We start from the raw sequence: 18481 nt of genomic DNA, 5'->3' as shown, positions 1-18481 counted from the left end.
TAGATACCCCAGCAATACCAACCCCGGTGGTGGGTCTGCGAACCAATGATCACACCAGAAAGTCCTGGAGAACGGAACGGCCGAAAAAGCCATCTCTCCAGACTTGGCTGTCCAGGCAGTAGTGTCTTGCGAACGTGTGCAGCGAGGCCCACGTAGCTGCCTGACAGATGTCCTGCAAGGGGACTCCCCGGCCCAGGGCAGTAGTAGCCGCCGTGGCCCATGTGGAATGGGCACGAAGCCTCACAGGTGGCTCCTTTTGAGCCAAAGAGTAACAAGCCTTGATGCACAAGACGACCCATCGAGAAATGGTCAGTTTGTGCACCGCCCGCCCCTTCTTAGCGCCCACGTAACCAACAAAGAGTTGGTCATCCACCCAGAACTGGCGTGTGCGATCCAGATAGAATGAGAGTGCACGTTTTGAGTCCAGACGGTGGAGCCTCTCTTCCTCTTTCGAGGGTTGCGGAGGCGGAAAGAAGGTGGGCAAGGTGATGGACTGCCCGATGTGGAAGGCTGTTACTACCTTTGGCAGGAAAGAGGGACGCGTTCTCAACACAACCTTGTCCGGATGGACAGAAAGGAAAGGAGGCTCAGAAGAAAGAACCTGGAGCTCACTCACTCTCCTGGCAGAGGTGATGGCAACCAGGAAAGCGGTCTTCAGAGTAAGGAGGCGAAGAGGACAGTTATGAAGTGGCTCAAAGGGAGCGCACATCAGAAAGGTTAGAACAAGGTTCAAGTCCCACTGAGGCATCACGACAGGAACTGGAGGAAACATGAGTGATGCCCTTCAAAAACCTATTTACAACTGGGGACTTGAACAAAGAGGGCTGATCAGGTAGCCTTAAGAAGGCAGAAATTGCTGAGAGGTAGCCCTTCAGAGTGCCCAGAGCAGAGCCCTGCTGGGCAAGAGAAAGAAGAAAGAAGAGAACCTCTGAAAGAGGGGCAGAAAGGGGATCCACAGCCTTTGCTGTGCACCATGCCACAAATTTGTTCCAACAGCAGGCGTATACCGATTTTGTGGAGGGACGCCTGGCTGCCACAATGACATTACAGACTTCAGGAGGCAAGTCAAATAGCCTCAACTGCCACCGCTCAATCTCCACGCATGTAAGTGGAGACTGGACAGGTTTGGGTGGAGGACCGTCCCCTGCTGCTGCGACAGAAGGTTCTCCTGAAGAGGCAGACAAATCGGGGGATCGACAGACATGCTGAGGAGCTCGGGATACCAGAACCTCCGTGCCCAGTCCGGAGCCACAAGGATGACTTGGGCCCGGTCACGCCTGATCTTCTTCAGCACTCTGGGCAGAAGTGGTATAGGCGGAAAGGCGTACAATAGACCGCAACTCCATTTGCGACGAAAAGCGTCTCCGAGCGAGTGCCGCCATGGAAATTCCAACGCGCAGAACTGATGACATTGCGCGTTCTCTTCTGTGGGGAATAGATCTAACCAAGGCTCTCCCCACTGCTGAAAGAGGCCTTGAGCCACGTCCGAGTGCAGATGCCATTTATGATCCATCATGCACCGACGGCTGAGTTTGTCCGCCCTGGCGTTCAGGGAACCTGCCAGGTGTTGAACCACCAGGGTCACGTCCTGATGTTCCAGCCACTGCCAGAGGCGCAGAGCCTCCTGGCAAAGGGTCCACGACCCCACCCCGCCCTGTTGCAGTACCACATGGCGGTGGTGTTGTCCGTGAACACCTGCACTACACTCCCCCGGAGAGAGGGGAGGAATGCCTTCAGTGCAAGTCGGTTCGCCCGCAGCTCCAGAAGGTTGATATGGAGCTGGGACTCCGCCAGAGACCAGAGGCCTCTGATCTCCGCCTCTCCCATGTGGCCTTCCCAGCCCTGGAGGGCAGCGTCCGTCACAACTACGTGCTCCGGTTGGGGTAGGGAGAGGGATCTGCCGCTGACCCAATCGCGGTCCGTGAACCACCACTGCAACTGTCTTGCAGTGCCCTCCGAGATCAAGACATGGTCGGACAAGTTGCCCTGATGCTGGGCCCACTGAAACTTCAGGTCCCACTGCAGACCCCGCATCCGCCACCTGGCGTGATGCACCAGAAGGATGCAGGAGGCCATCAGCCCCAGAAGCCGCAGCGTCAACCTGACCGAGACTCGGGATAACGGCTGAAAGATGGGAATCAGAGCCTGAATATCCCGAACCCGCTGTTCGGGAGGATAAACCCGAAACTGCGCCGAGTCTAGAACCGCTCCGATGAAGAGGAGCTTCTGAGAGGGGCACAGGTGCGACTTCGGCACATTGATGGAGAACCCCAGCTGGTGCAGGAGGTCGGCCGTAGTCTGGAGGTGGTTGACGACTGTCTGGGGCGAGCCCGCCTTCAACAACCAGTCGTCGAGGTAGGGGAAGACTGAAACTTCTAACCTGCGCAGATGAGCTGCGACCACCGCCATCACTTTCGTGAACACCCGTGGGGCGCTGGTAAGGCCGAAGGGGAGCACGGTAAACTGAAAGTGCTCGTGGCCTACCGTGAACCGCAGGTAACGCCGGTGGGCTGGCAGGATGGGGATGTGGAAGTACACATCCTGCAAGTCTAACGCTACCATCCAGTCTCCTGGGTCCAGGGCAGCTATGACCTGAGCCAAAGTCAGCATCTTGAACCTCTCCTTCCGGAGGAAGCCGTTGACATTCCTGAGGTCCAAGATAGGGCGTAAGGCGCCCTTCTTGGGAACCAGAAAGTAGTAGGAGTAACAACCACACCCTACTTCTGGCCCAGGAACGCGCTCGATGGCCCCCTTGGCCAAGAGGGCCGAAACTTCCTCTCGCAGAAGATTCAAGTGATCCCCCGACACGCGGTGGTACTGCGGTGGCATGGCTGGAGGGGTCGCCTCGAAGGGGAGGGAGTAGCCCCTTCGGACGGTTTGCAGCACCCACCTCTCCGATGTGATGTCGCTCCAGTGGAGGAGGTGATGGCGAACCCTGCCCCCCACTGGCGTCAAATGGGCCTGAAAGCTCGGACTAGGAAGGCTTTGAGGCGGATGCTGCGGCGGTGGATGTGGACTGGCCTCGCCGTTGTCCCCGGGCACCACCACGGCGCTTATCACGTCTGCCACCGCGCTGGATGTTAGTCTGCGGCCCGTGGCTGGCAGGAAGTGTGGGGGCGTCCCTTCCGTGGCCACAAAAGGGGCAAAAGGCAGCAGATTGCTGTACTTGGCCGTAGCCCTGGAGTCCTTAAAGCGCTCAAGCGCACTGTCTGCCTTGTCGCCAAAGAGGCGACGGCCATCAAACGGCATGTCCATAAGAGTTTTTTGGACTTCAGCCGAAAAGTTGGCAGAACTCAGCCAGGCGTGGCGACGAATCGCCACCGTCGTTGCCATCGCTCTACCCAGCGAGTCCGTTGTATCCAGCCCACATCTGATGGAGTACCGTGCCGCATCTCGACCCTCCGCAAGGGCTTGGGCGAGTTTAGTCCGGGCCTCCTCCGGACACTGTGGCAGCACGTCCGCGTTCGTGTCCCACAGGGAGTGGGTATAACGGCCCAAGAGGCACGCGGTGTTAACTGACCGGAATCCCAAACTCAGGGAGTAGAACTTCTTTTTTCCATATTGTTCGTACCTCTTGGATTGCCGATCGGAGGGAGCCGTCTGGAATGCGTTCTGGGAGTTAGAGGCCTGGATGACCAGACTCTCGGGTGGGGTGGGTGGACAGGAAGCAAGGGTCGCCCGGAGTCGGGCGGTGGCGTCTGGCCACGTTCCTATCTACAGAGGGACCTGTAGCGGGCCTGGACCAGGTGCCCAGAAGACCGTCAGACAAGGCCTCATTAAACGGCAACAGAGGCTCCGTCGAGCTTGCTTGCGGTTTAAGGACTACAGTGAGGAGGTTAGTCCTCTCCACCGCGACGGGGAGTTCAAGGTGTAAGGCCTTGGCCGCCCGCGTCAACACCACACTATAGGCTGCCCCCTCCTCCATAGCCACGGCAGGAGGGGAGACAAAACCAGTGTCTGGCGAAGTGTCTAGACCACTGGCGTCCCAAAGCTCACCTGCCCAGTCCGTGCCAGAGGGTCCTCAGACCCCTCCCAATCCTCCTCGCCACCCATCGCTTGGTACTCAGGGTCAAAAGATGGGGCCGGGTCGTAGAAGAAGAAATCTCCCATCGGCGTCGAAAGCGGCGTCGAGCGAAGCCGCTCCGGCGCCGGATCGAGTGGGGGACTGGGGACACCCTAGGGGCCGGCGCCGGCGAGGTCGTAAGGTCGACCGGCGACGATCTGGAACCGGATCCAGTGGGCACCTGCGCCGGGGCCGGAGCACCCGACAGCGCCGGGGCTGAAGTCCCCGGCCCGCATGGGCTCCCAGTCGGGCCGCCGGGCTCGAAGGCGCCGCGGAACCCGACGGAGGAGTGAGCGACCTCATGGCCACGAGGAAGGCCTCAATCTCCCCCGGCGTCGCATTCTGTTCAGGGACCGGCGGGTATGGAGAAGGCCGCGACGCCTGCGGCTCCTGCGGAGCCGCGTGGGCGGTGTCGCCCGAACCCCCGGCCGCATCGCGCGAGCGTCGGGGGGAGTCAGAAGAGCGATGTCACCTCTTCGACTTCTTGTGCCTCTTACCTGAGGACTTGGAGCTCGAGGAGTGGTGTCGAGGTTTCTCCGAGCTGTGACGACTTCGGCCCCGCGACCGGTCCCTCGACCTCCTACCGGACCGGGACCTCGAGCGGCGTGGGGCTGACTGCTGGAGCTCGAGGCGCCTGCGGGACCGCTCCCGCCTAGCCTTCGACGTCAAGGCCCGGCAGTCGGGGCACGACTTGTCGTCGTGGTCGGGCCCCAGGCAATGAAGACACCGGCAATGGGGGTCAGTAACCGACATCAGTCGGTTGCAGTCGACGCAGGGCCTGAACCCGGCCATCCCTACCGGCACCGTCGGAGTCGTTCGACTTCGAAAAATTATCAAAAGAGATCCAAAAAGTTTAGTCAAAAAGTGACTAAAGGATACCACTGTTCCCGGATCGGCGCTTGCTGGCGCGGAAAAATTAGGAACGGACGTCAGCGCGCGAGGGCGGCGTCTAAGTACTCCGGCGACGTCATCCCGGTACCAACGACGACGGACGCGGAGCTGCAGACGACGCCTACCGACGCGCAAGGGTACTGCTAAGCAAAAGTTTCCGGATCCAGTCTGACGCCTGGGGGTATTCCAAGGTAAGGAATCTAATTCTAACCTGTTTCTTTCAGATATCAATATCAATGCATACAACACTTTCTCTCCCCACTCTCTTGCTCCAGTTTTTAGTGACTTAGAAAAAACACACCAGCTGTGCATGTCTGATGGGCACTCGGGCCATCTGGCATGCACATTTTGTATTGTTCACGCCACTGATGCATTGTGCTGTGGTAGAAAAATGGGGCCTAAAATGGCAGCCCTCATCTCGCAGAGGCCTGAACACCAGTGCTCTGATAACAACCGCTAGCACAGTATCACATATGCTATGTGACTGACACCAAAGGGCCTTTGATCGAGCCTTTAGTGTCAAACGCACTGTATGTTTGAAACAGAGATTGCCAAGCAGTGAGCATGGGTCTTGAAGCAAACCACCAGTCGGTAGGCCAGTAGAGCAATGTGAGTTGGTTAAAACAACAGAACTGAACTGTGTTGTTTGTCTGTGATATTTGTGGATTTGTGTCTGTATTTGAATAGATGCACATGTGTGTATGTGTGCCTGATGTGTCCACTGCTTATCCTTTTTTTTAACGTTGGCTCTCGCAAAATGGAGGTAGTCTTCGGAATATTTGGGCATCTGTGGCCCCATGGTGCCAGCACCTGGCATAAATGTTCTCTCCTTCTATGAAGGTGGTAATTGTTTTTCTTGTAGGCATCAATATCATGATATAAAATCTGTAGCTCTGCTATTTACAATCTGAGATAATGAGACTTGTGTATTTTTTTTAGGTCTTCTCTAGGCAGCGCCCATCTTTTTCATTGGTTCCTGTTGCTGTCCTTTAGAAATGCTGGCTTTTAATTGGTGAAAGCAAAACCAAAGAAGATGATGGACGGAGTGTTGAACAATGCGACCACTAAGTGGACATCTACAATAGAACCACATGGTTATACTACAGTGTTTCCATTTTCTTTATGTGAATGTTTAACGGTTTCCCTGTCGATAGAAATGCAGAAAACCACTTTGGGTTTCAGAGAAAGTTCAAAAGGACTAGTTACTTACCTCCGGTAACGCCTATTCTGGTAGAGACATGATTAAGCCGCAGATTCTATACCTCTGAACTTCCAGGTGTCAGGCTGGATCCGGAAGATTTTTGATCGCAGTACTCCTGCACCAGTAAATGGAGTCGGTCGATTCTGCGTGAGGTAGTAGGTGTTATGTCTGCCGTCGTCTTGACGTCCACATCGCAAATATAACCACCACTCCGGCGAGCTTACGTCAGTACATTTCACGACTTTCCAAGCCAGAAGCTCGGAGCCTTGAAGTGACTGACCACGGTGTGTTAAAAAAGACAGCTAGGGCCCTGACGGGGACTCAGCCCTGACACTGAAAACAATTCCATAGTGTGGGAAGGATGGGTGGGTCGGTAAAGAATCTGCGGCTAGATCATGTCTCGGCTGATGCATAGTAAGATGTTTGTTCACAATTATCCATTGTTCTTCCCTTTGCTAACGGGTTGAACATCTTGGCTCTGGACAGCCATGAGGAGCAGAATGGAAAAAAGATGGAGAGCTATGGAGCAGAAGAGGAGACAGTTATGGAATACACTCACAGACAGTCACATCCACAGGGAAGAAGAAGAGTTACAGACAATGACTGGAAGTTGAGAACTATGGATAGAAAAGGAAACAGCCAGGGAGATGAGTAGTCAGCCAGAGTGCACCAAAGGAGCTGAAGAACAAGCAGCCAGGAGTAGACTAGGTGACCATCAAGAAGCAAATGAAGTGGCAGTCATGCTACAGAAGAGACATCTATATAAAAAAAAGAGCAGGCACCGACTCATTAGACTAATAGTCATCAAAAAGACAAGATGAGATAGTACAGGCACGGAATAAAATATATAAAATACAAAAGGATACAGCCACAGAACAAAAGAGGAGATCGCTCCAGAATGGACTGTCATGATGGAGTTGAGATGGAGACAGCAGAGATTTCAAGAAGATGAGACAGCCACAAAGCAGCAGATGGGCCAGCTGGGGAACTGAAATAGGAGTCATGGAATAGGAAAGTAGATAGCAGAGAATCCAAGAAGAGATAACCTGTTGGAGGACCCATCCTCTACATTTAGAGATGTCTGCCAGCCCCGCAGACATCTCTTAACTTGTCAGGAACTGCATTGTGATGGTTCCTGTCAATGTGTTAAAAGTGTGACAGACAGCTCAGTCAAACATGATGGCTGCCCATCATACTTTTATTAGTTTTTGTTTTTTCAAAGAAAAAATCACAATGTGGGGTTTTCTTTTTGGGGTATATTTAAATGCTTTCACTGGTCCTTACAGTCTGGTTTTTCACAGCAGTAAGGGAGAGTGAAAACTGCCCATTGGACCTGCCACTATAAATTGGGCAGGTGGTCAAATGGCCAAAAACGGAGACAGTCTGTATTGAATATACCTCTCTTTCACACATTATTTTTCCCCACAGGGAATTACAACGTGGTTGTTACAACAACCGCGTTGTAACCACGCATGCCATTACCCCGCAAGTCGTAAGAACGACTTGCGGAGGTAGGGCACTGGATGTTGGAATAGTATAATTTACTATTCCAACTCCAGTCTGTGCGAACAGTAGGGAAGGTGTTGGATTTTTAATCCATCACCTTCAGCCCCCTCCGCAAGTCGTTGTTCCGACTTGCGGAGTAATGGTATGCTTGGTAACAATGCGGTCATTGTAACAACCGCGTTGTAATTCCCTGCGGGGAAAACTTTTAGTGGTAATCATTGTTTACCGTCTGTATTATGTCAGACCATTAAAAGAGTACGTTAGCGAGGAGCAGGAGTATGCTATCGCTGACATACTTAAGATCTACTCTCCTGAAAATCAGGCAGCCAGAACAAGCATGCAGAGACTATACTCTGTCGCAGTTGCGTAGGAGTACCCTCTCTGCCAAACTCTAAATCAGGTCTTTCGAAAGTATGTAAAGAAAGATATACGCATGTACCGCATGTGGCAGTATTCAAAAAGAGTTTATATTGGATGGCTTCTTCTCCAAAAGACACTCAGGTTTTCCAGCAACTCCACAATTTCCTTAGATGCAAGAAGCCTGTAGAAAGAAGCAGGGTGGATAATCACCACACAGCCCAGGCTAAATGCAAAGTGGAACCCATGGGGTTTCCAACCTCTGTATTTCAACATACACAAATGTCTCACTTAACTTACTGACTTCTGCTCTTACCCACAGGGGGCTATGCGTTGCTTTATTGTAATCACAGTGGCCCATATTCACAGAGTTATTTGCCAACTGGCCAGGAGTGCTCTTGAAAATCTTTGGGAATCCCTGATGAACATATTACTTACCTTCATATTGTTCTTTCTGGCAGAGCCCCTACCTGCTGCGGATTCCTCACCTTTTAAATATTCCCCAGTCATAAAACTGGATCTGGAAAGGTTTCACCAGTACCTATGCGCATTGTAAGGTGGGGCCGCGCATCTTTGCACTGATTACGTTCCGCCCCGAAATGATGTGCAGGGTCTCTTTAGTGGCCACTCCTGTGTGCTGATGTCAGTTGCTTTCAAAGACTGTCCGTGTCCCCAGACGCAGGGCCCCAAAAGCAAAATGGTAGAAAGAGTGCAGATTCCTAAGCTTGTGATCTTATTAATGGATGGAGACCAGTCACAGAACAGGGAGGAGAGAAGGGCCGGTGAGGAATCTGCTTTTAGATAGAGTTTCTACCAGAAAGAGCATTACAGAAGGTAAGTAGCTTGTTCTTCGGATAGATTCTTCTAGTCGCAGATTTCTCACCTCTTGAATAGATACCAAAACAATACCTATTTGGAGGTAGGTCTGTGAATGGACTCAAATCAGAATGTCTTGCAGGAAGGACTGAGCAGCCAAAATGTCTCTTTCAGGAAACCTGACTGTCCAGACAATGGTCATGAATGTATAGAGGGATCCCCACGTGGCCACCTGGTAAATGCCCAGGACAGGGACTCAAAGTGCCAATGCAGTCATAGCAGCTATGGCCCTGATGGAATAGGCATGCAATCCTACTGAAGGCTGCTTTTTGGCCAATTCGTCACAGAGCTTAATAAAGAGCACAATCCTGTGGGAGATAGTTCTCTTTTGCACTGCCTTGTCTCAAAGGGCTGAGCATCCACACAGTGGTCATTGGTATGATCTACTTAGAAGCTCAACGCTCTTTTGGGGTCCAAGTGATGGAGTTCCTCATCCTCCTTAAAGGGGTGAGGTAGAACATGGAACTCTGTCAGGGTAACGGTTTGACCGATGTGGAATGGTGTCACAACTTTAGGCAGGCCAGAGTGCAGAGAACTAGTTTGCCTGGGAAGAAGGAAGTGTATGGTGGATTGACAAAAAACAGCCTGAAGCTCACTCACACGGCAAGCTGAAGTGATGGCAATGAGAAACACACTTGATAGTAAGGCACAGGAAGGGGTCACTGTGAAGCGGCTAGAACTAAGTGCACATCAGAAAGGACTGTACTAAATTAAGGTCCCATTGGTGCATGACAAAAGGAGACATGTTGCAGCCCTTTAAAAAATGGCATCACTTAAACAATGAGGGCTGATCTGGCAACAGCTGCATGGACAAAGGGGACGAAAGATATCCCTTAACTGTGCCAAAAGCAAAGCCGTGGCAGGCAAGAGGTAAAACAAATAACAGAACATCAGATAACTTGGCTTGGAAGGGGTCATTCTGGTGTGTGCCACACCAAGCCACAAATGTGTCCAATGACCGGCATGTATAGTGTTCATGCAGGGACACTAGCCTGCCAAGATAGCATCACCCACCTCCGGAGAAAGGTCAAAGGTGTTCAGCTGCTGCCACTTAATCTCCAAGCATGAAAGTGGAGAATATGAAGGCCTAGGTGCAGAACCCTGCCCTGCTGCTGGATAGCTGGTCCTCCCGGCGGGGCAGCCTGATCAAAGGACATATGCTCAAGCACAAGAGTGCTGGATGACATACTTTTCATGCCTAGCCCGAAGCCACTAGGATGGCTTGTTTCCGGTAAGTCCTGATCTTTTTGAGATCTTGGGAATTCAGGCAGGAGTGGTATTGATGGAAAGGCATACAGGCGTCGCAAGTTCCACTCAAGGTGGAACGTGTCTCTGAGCAACAGACGTCTTGGAAACTCCAACGCGCAGAAGCGCGGACTGCTGATTTTTGGCAGTGGCAAAAAGATTGAGCTATGGTTCTCCCCATTCACGGAAGAGACCTTCCTCCACCTATGGGTGTAGCTGCAATTCGTGATCTGCTGGGTGTCAACAGCTGAGCTTGTCTGCTCTGGCAATCAAAGATCCTCACACCACGAAAATTCCTTGGTAGTCCAGCCATTTCCAGAGTCACAAGGCCTCCTAGAACAGGGTACGTGACTGCATACCATCCCACCCAGTTTGTTGCATTACCACATCACAGTGGTGTTGTCCATGAGCACTTGTACCAACCTCCCATTGAGGCAAGAAGGCTTTCAATGTCAAATTGATGGCTTTCAGTCCTAGAAGTTTGATGTGGAGCCAAGCCCTGATCTCCACCTCTCCAAGATGCACGCCCCAACTTAGAAGTGATGTAACAGTCATCACTTGGTGGGAAAAGGAGAGGGGCCTGTTGCTGACCCAATTACAGTCCAGTACCCACCACAACAAATCTTTTGCAGTCTCCTCCGAAATCTGAACATGGTCAGAGAGATCCCCTCGATGTTGGCCCACTGATACTTCAGATCGCAACGCAGAGCCTGCATATGCCACCTGGTGTGTTTGACCAGCAGGAGGCCATCAGTCCCAGCAGCCCAGTGTTAACCTGACTGATATCCAGGACTGATGCTGAAAGCTCAGGATCATAGCTTAAATGTCCCTGAATCTTTTTCCTGGGGGAAAGGCATGAAACCGAACCATGACCAGAATTGCTCCAATGAAGGGGAACGTCTGACATGGAGTAAATTGTGACTTCTTCACATTGATAATAAACCTCAAAGATGACAGGAGGTTTGTCATGGTCTGGAGGTGGTTGACAATTACCTGGGGCAAGTCCGCCTCTAGCAGCCAGTTGTTGAGGTAGGAAAAAAATGGCACCCTAGACCACCAAAGGTGAGCTGCCACCACTGCCATCACTTTCATGAACACCCAAGGGACAATGGTGAGACCAAAGGGGAGTACAGAAAACTCAAAATGCTCCTCTCCCACCTTGAACCACAGGTAGTGCCGATAGGCTGGTAGGGTTAGAATATGGAAATAGCATTGAACTTGCAGGACCCCTATCACCCAGACTTCAGCATTAACAGTAGATAAAACCTGGGCCAGGGTGAGCATTTTGAATTTCTCTTTCTGCAGGAAAGCATTGAGAGGGTGCATATCTAGAATAGACCGAAAACCTTATCCTTCTTGGGACCCAGAATGTAACAGGAATAGCAACCACGTCCTACTTCTGGCACTGGCACCCTATCAACAACCCTTTAGGCCAAAATGGTTTGCATCTCCTGCCCCAAAATGGAGAGATGGTCCACTGTCAGTCACTGAGAGGACAGTGGAAGGCGTGGCGGAGAGTAGAGCAAAAGGATAAGGGGTATCCCAATCAGAAAATTTGTAGGTGCCACCTGTCAGACGTGACTGCCTGCCAACCTGGCAAGAATCCGTGGGTTATGCATCCACTGGGTGGCTATGTCCCAGCAAGGGCACGCTAAAGAGCGAGTGGGGGTTGGTAGGTCGGGTGGCACACTGACCTTAGCCATGGGCCAGAGCGTACCATGGCCTCTACCGTACAACTGCTGGGTTCCCTTTCGGGTTGGATGAGTTGGCAGTAATCGACGCCTTGGTCAAATCTGCAAAAGGAATGGTAGAACTGTTGTGGTTGGTGAGGCAGTCACGAGAGGCCCATAGAGTGCGTGAACAAAAAAATCAGGGAAGCCTTCTTCAAGAGATCAATCTGGGACCAGGGGAATCAAACGGAGTGAAAGGAACAACGTCCCACGTTACAACAGAGTACCCTTTAAAGGTTAGTTGTTAATATACATAGAAACACATTTACAGTTATAACAAACTGATATCTGCTCATGAAGAAGAGGGGGATACTAGTGCTAACAGAAAGAATCTTTATCGAAGAGTTACAATGAAACAAATGGACTGTCACAAAATATTTAAAAAAGAATTTCATACATTTTATTTAATATAGATATACAGTTATTCTTCATATACTTTCTATATTCATGTCATAAAAAACAAGTTGCATCAAATTACATAAACAATATCACATTATAAAAACTAGAAATATATTTTTTTTTTAATTGAGAAGCAGTTGACGCAGCGTTTCAGTTATTTGGGATTAAAACACCTTCTTCAGGACAGATTCTCAAATTTAAAAACAACAGAGAAAGATCAGTTTTTGATCTCTTTTTCAATCTTTAGTACGTCCGGATCACAATGTAGACGCGCAGGTCCTGTACTTCAGGTAATGGAAGCAACTGTTCCTATATAAGTCTCGGATATTGAGTCACAAGCACTACATGTGTCCAGGGTAGCCACCGATATTTTATAGTTTCCAATAGTAATTCTGGAAAGATAATAGTAAAAGCCAAACTTTTTAATAACCTTGCCTCTCTGTTTTTCATTTGTATATTCGAGAACCAAAGCGTAAAACTCACCAGAACTACAATGAGGTAAGGTATATCGCTACAGCCGTAGTCTGGATTCGGCTTATTCCAATGGCACACGATGCATGGGGGCTGACCTCCCGTGTTTAAGCGATTATTTATACAATCCTCGTGATAAGTTTCTGCCTCCCTGCTCCTCTTGCGACAGCGTATCCGTCTGTGTCAACGTCCCGGCGATACCGGAAGTAAATAGCACTAGTATCCCCCTCTTCTGCATAAGCAGATATCAGTTTGTTATAACTGTAAATGTGTTTCTATGTGTATTACCAACTAAACTTTAGTAGGTAGTCTGTTGTTACGTGGGATGTTGTTCCTTTCATTCCAGAGAGTGTGTGGCCAGCCCGATAGAATCAGTGGTGTTCAACCCACTGCGAATCATAAACATGGCAGCATCACAACCATCTTGAATCACCTGACAGAGTGCAGGAGGGAGGTCTTCAGGGACAGCAGGGAGGACTAGTAGCGTCCCAACAAACAGCTGTTGTTAACAGATCGGAGGGCCAAACTAGTAGAAAAAAAAAGATACTTTGCCGAATGTTTCCACTCGCTAAGATTCCCCCGTGAGAGGGAGAGTAGTGGGAAATGTGTTGGAATTAGATCGACTTGTGGAGAACTGCACTACTAGTACTTCTGGTGAGGGGTGTTGTGAAAGGCTGGGAGCAGGGCGTTGGCACTTGGCAAATTGTCTATTGACTATGGGGGCCAGAGCGAGGTTTGGCCCAAGCCCCCAATAAGGTATCCGTTAGTCCCTGGTTAAAGGGAAAAAGTTCATCAGATGTTTGTCCCGGTTGGAGGACTTCTATCAAGACATTCATTTCAACCTCCAAGGTGGGAAGCTAGAGGTCAAGTACTTCGGTCACCCTACGCATCACCATGGTGTAGGACGCGGATTCCTCTGTGGCTGGTCTTGGGCGACAAAAAAAGACCAGGCTCCAGGGAAGTATCAAGGCTACTAGCCTCTTCTAAGTCCTCGTACCAGTTATCATTTTGGTAGGGCTGAGCGAATTCATCACCTGGGTCACAGTCATTATCCGAATAAGTCCCAAAAAGAGAATGCAAAGAGTGTTGTCGAGCCGGTGGTAATTTAAGTGGTGGAAGCGGCGCCTCAGGTGATTTATGCACGATGTAGGTCCAGGTCGTAATGGCGTCGGACAGAACAATCGGGGCTACTTCTTCAGTAATTGTCAGAACACAGGGTTTTTTATCAGAGTAGAATCTGGGCGCTCTGCCTGAAGTGGACGCAATATGTGTTAGAGCTGTTACAATGTCTGTGGTGCAACTGGCGAGCGGAAAAGACCCTATAACCGCTCTAGAATATGTCAGAAATACCAGACATACGAAAGTACAATATACATGAATGCCTTATGCACACACACGCAACATTTCTTGCAGTCGTGTCTATGTCAAAAAAACACAGTTCTAATAAGCTAAAGACAACAATAATAATCAAAATTCTTGGCACTTGTCGCTGTGGTTTCAGAGTTTTTAATGGTTCCACAACCAGCCGACACATGTTTCGTCGCGTTTGGAACAGTGTGTTCGCGATTCCTCAGGGCTGCGGTGTGTACAACGAAAGAGAAAAGGTCGCTCCACCGGTGATAATTCCGCCCCGGCGGGGCCCGTGACCAACTGTGAGGAATGTCTTGTTTAGAGGTTGCCTTGTACAAGTATTGGTCCTGCGCATAGATTCATGTTTGGACGATGCTCCGTAGATAAACGGTATCAAAAGCGACTCTATGTGGAGATCGCACTCATATAGTGTTTCTCTGTGCAGTATGCCCGGGACGTGTTACTGGCAGTCTGACTGGAGCGGATAACCCACAGTAGGTGCGTGTATTGTTAACAGTCAAGCGTGAGCTGCGTCTAATCCTCCCGGGTCGCCGTGTTCCGAATGATGACCTACTTCTTCAGTAGCCTAAGTCGGCATAGGCATCGTGGTGTCCAGGGACGGCGTTGGTCGTGGTGCCGTCAGCAGTGTTGGAGGCAACTAAGTGTGAAGGGGTCAGCAGGCGCCGAGGGTGAACCCACCAGAGGTATCCCAGCTGGAAGGTCTCTCAGCTCCTTGGTCCCCGAAGGCGTGCTAGAGGGAGTTGAAAGGGATCCAAATAGTCAGAACATGGCTGCACGGAACTCTTTGATCTAAAGTGGAGTGGCTGAAGGCCCCGGAAACAGGTTGTGCTGGAACGAACTGAAGGATTATCTCCTAAATCGGCTGACTTCCGGAGCGAGATCGAGAAGGGTGATGCTCAGACAAATGCGAGTGGTGTGAGGGAGCAGAATCTCACTTTGGCTCCTTATGTTTCTTACACTTACCTCAGGACTTGGAGCGCGACAAAGTTGCCGCAGGCCATGAATTCATGGTTCAACCACAGGTACACCTGATTGGGATCTGTCACAGGCATCTGTTTGCGACAGTCCCTACAAAGCTTGAAACCTCTCTCTTGCACACTGTAAGAAATTTCGAGGTAAGTGTCTAAGAAAGGCTAGCAGGAACACCAGATCTGCATCTGGTGGCGTGGAAAGTAAGAAATTGGCATCAGCACATGGGAATGTGTCTAAATAAACCCGGCATGTCATTTCCGGGGTGGAATGCGTCAGTGCAGAGCCACACTGCGTCACTTTCCCCTACACAAAGGTACAGTCTGTTGAAAAGTTTCCGGATCCAGTCTGATGCCTAGGTAATATTCAGGTAATATTCAAAAGGAAAGTTCAGAATCTACATTCAACCTACGAGTGTGTATCTTTACATTTTTGGAGAAATAGTCTCCTAGATTCCAGGAACCTTGATACTGACTCGCTGAAAGCAAGGCCTTCAAATTAAGCCCTTTCTGGCAATCACCAGCTATAGCAGACATTTCCCCACCCACCACCTTGCACTTCCTCTGTGCCTGGCTGGTGTTTATAATTCGCCGCCGGACACGAGCTGTGTTTACTCCAAATGCCCGCCTTCTCCGGGATGAGCAGGTGAGCAAATATCCCAACGTGTGAGGCAGGAACATTTTGCACATTCCTACCCGACAGGTGTTTAAATTACCCAGGATTACAGGCAGGTGACAGATTTATGAACACAGAGGGTGGGTGTTCGGGGCTTCCTGAGCGAGGAGAGTGAAGCGGGCAGGGAGTCGTAGATATAAGAACCAGGGGCCGGCAGGAACTTCATGGAAAAAATAGCGATAAACTGTATTACGCTGCCCCTCTGTTTATTTAGCCACCTCCCTGAATGTTTAGAGTGAGAACTCCTTCACATTTGAAGGGCCTCTTGTCCCCTCCAGCTCATCTCGCCTCAGAGCCTCTTTGTGTGCCCTGAGCCCAGGGTCTCAGACTCCTTGATGGAGAGCTGTCAGAGAGCCGTGTCTCATGCACACTTCTCCCCAGACTGTCCTGATGTCCGGGCTTCAGAGCGCGTCAGCTGTAGCATCATACGTCACTGACGAGTCAAAGCACTGGGACCACAACCACTGAACCATCCTTCCTGCAGCACAGAGACATGTGGAGGGAGCCAGCCTTTCTCATGACAGACACCCGAGAAGCTCGTTCCAAACTGCTCCTAACAGTACCGAAACTCCGAAATCGTGCACCAACTATGGGGCAGATTTACAACTTCTGGCGCATCTCTGCAAATCAGCAGGGATGCACCATAACAGATACGCCACGTAATCCCCCCTTGCGCCACCACGGATGCGTTGCATTTACAATGCGGCGCACCATGGTGCAAGGAGGGGCAGAAGCGTGACGCATCTTGCGGCGTACGGGCGGTGCATTGCTGGGGTCGTGTCGCAAGCGCGACGCAACTCCTGCAATGCACAGGGGCCGCCCATACTTAACGTGGTGCTTCACTCCTTACGCCTGCTTCAAGCAGGCATAAGGATTTGCTGCAGCAGCGTCGTAAACTGACTCAGTCCGTCAGTTTTACAGGGCTTTCCTGCGAGGGAACGCCCACCCTGCGACAGAACGCCCAGATGAACCCTGACACAGGTTTCATGTGGCGCAGGGCTTTACAACTTGACGCATATGCCTAGATGCGTCACGTTGTAAATTAGTCGCAACGTGCCACATGGTTTACGCTGCCGCTGCGTCACAAAAGTGACGCAACAACGGCTTAAAAGTGTTGCGAGGGGCTTGTAAATCTGTTCCTTTGTTCTAATATACCAGAAAAAATAAATTATCCCAAACGCTTTAAAACGCCACCTAAACAAATAGGCAACAGTCTGCATGTATTAAGACAAGTCCTTACGCATAAGTAACAAACGTCACCTAAAACTGTATCTTAAGTGAAAATACTGAACTTAAAACTTCAGCTGCTTTCGTCTTGTTTTCAGGCATTTATTTTTATTGAAACCTAACTTTTACAAACAAACTATGGTTCCACCATTGTGAAGTCGAAACAGATGTAAAGGTGAATATTTGTCAACCTGAAAATGTGTCATTTGTCGTAGCTTCCATGCATTAAACTCTAGGACTACCTGTATAAATGCCTGGTGGTTTATTCATAAAACAGACGTTCGGGATATTTACAGTAATGTAGAGGGTGGGCCAGGTGTTTAACAGACAGGGGCAAGAAGAGCTGGGAACAAATGTGATGTCAAATGATATCTTAGTAAGCAACGTAGGCCAGTAACACTGGTCACACCTTGGTAGGATTTAAACTTTTCATTGAGGAGTTTTCACGTTCTTCCATAAGCATATATTTTAATATTTTGGCACAGGCAGTGCCTTGGCACATTGGCACACCGTGAGTTTTAGAGGACTGTATTAAAAGTAATTGCACTGTTGAGACCTAATTTGGGAATGCAACAAGTATATAAATCCACCACATTCATAAAACGCTGAATTAACTGATGGGTATCGTGACACAAAACACACAAGGTCAGGCAGAACTATACAATAGGTTGCACAATTCAATTCACATGCGCCAGACAGCAGAGCTAATGGTAAGGAGGAAGTTAATTTACAGGCTCAGGAACAGAAGACTAGATATACCCTTTAGGTGAAATACAACTTTAAAGTATTTGTTTTAGCAGGCGTATCCCTCGGGTTATGCTGACCTTACAAGCATCCGCCCTTACACTGCACAGCTATATCAAAGCTTAGCAAACTTTCATGCGGAGGCCTCACAGAGACCCACTAAAGTATCACTCAAAAGAGACAGAACTGCAAAAATTGACATTTGACAGTAGTGCTATAGAACAGGATGCACAGATCTTACTGACTTTTTCTTTAGACAGCAGGCCTATCCCTCAGGTTAAGTTACATTAAGTTACATGGGGTATTTAAGAATACACCCGCAGCTCCTGTGCCAGTCACCCTGCCACCCTGCACCCACCCCAACCTCTCCCCAGACACCCAACCACCCGCAGCTCCTGTGCCAGTCACCCTGCCACCATGCACCCACCCCAACGCCTCCCCAGACACCCAACCACCCGCAGCTCCTGTGCCAGTCACCATGCACCCACCCCAACCCCTCCCCAGACACCCAACCACCCGCAGCTCCTGTGCCAGTCACCCTGCCACCATGCACCCACCCCAACGCCTCCCCAGGCACCCAACCACCCGCAGCTCCTGTGCCAGTCACCCTGCCACCATGCACCCACCCCAATGCCTCCCCAGGCACCCAACCACCCGCAGCTCCTGTGCCAGTCACCCTGCCACCATGCACCCACCCCTACCCCTCCCCAGACACCCAACCACATGCAGCCCATGTGCCAGTCATCCTGCCACCAT

At 50.4% G+C, this 18481-nt stretch overlaps 1 protein-coding gene across 6 annotated transcripts in view; it reads right to left on the bottom strand.

The window, feature by feature from the left end:
* TTLL5 (tubulin tyrosine ligase like 5) overlaps nucleotides 1-18481 on the bottom strand; it is a 1026293-nt gene that overhangs the window by 268750 nt on the left and 739062 nt on the right. The window lies entirely within an intron of this gene.

This window comes from Lissotriton helveticus, chromosome 9 (genome assembly GCF_964261635.1).
Source record: "Lissotriton helveticus chromosome 9, aLisHel1.1, whole genome shotgun sequence".
NCBI classification, from domain to species: domain Eukaryota; kingdom Metazoa; phylum Chordata; class Amphibia; order Caudata; family Salamandridae; genus Lissotriton; species Lissotriton helveticus.
The sequence above is the reverse complement of the archived record's forward strand: the minus strand, read 5'-3'. Positions and strand labels throughout refer to the sequence as shown.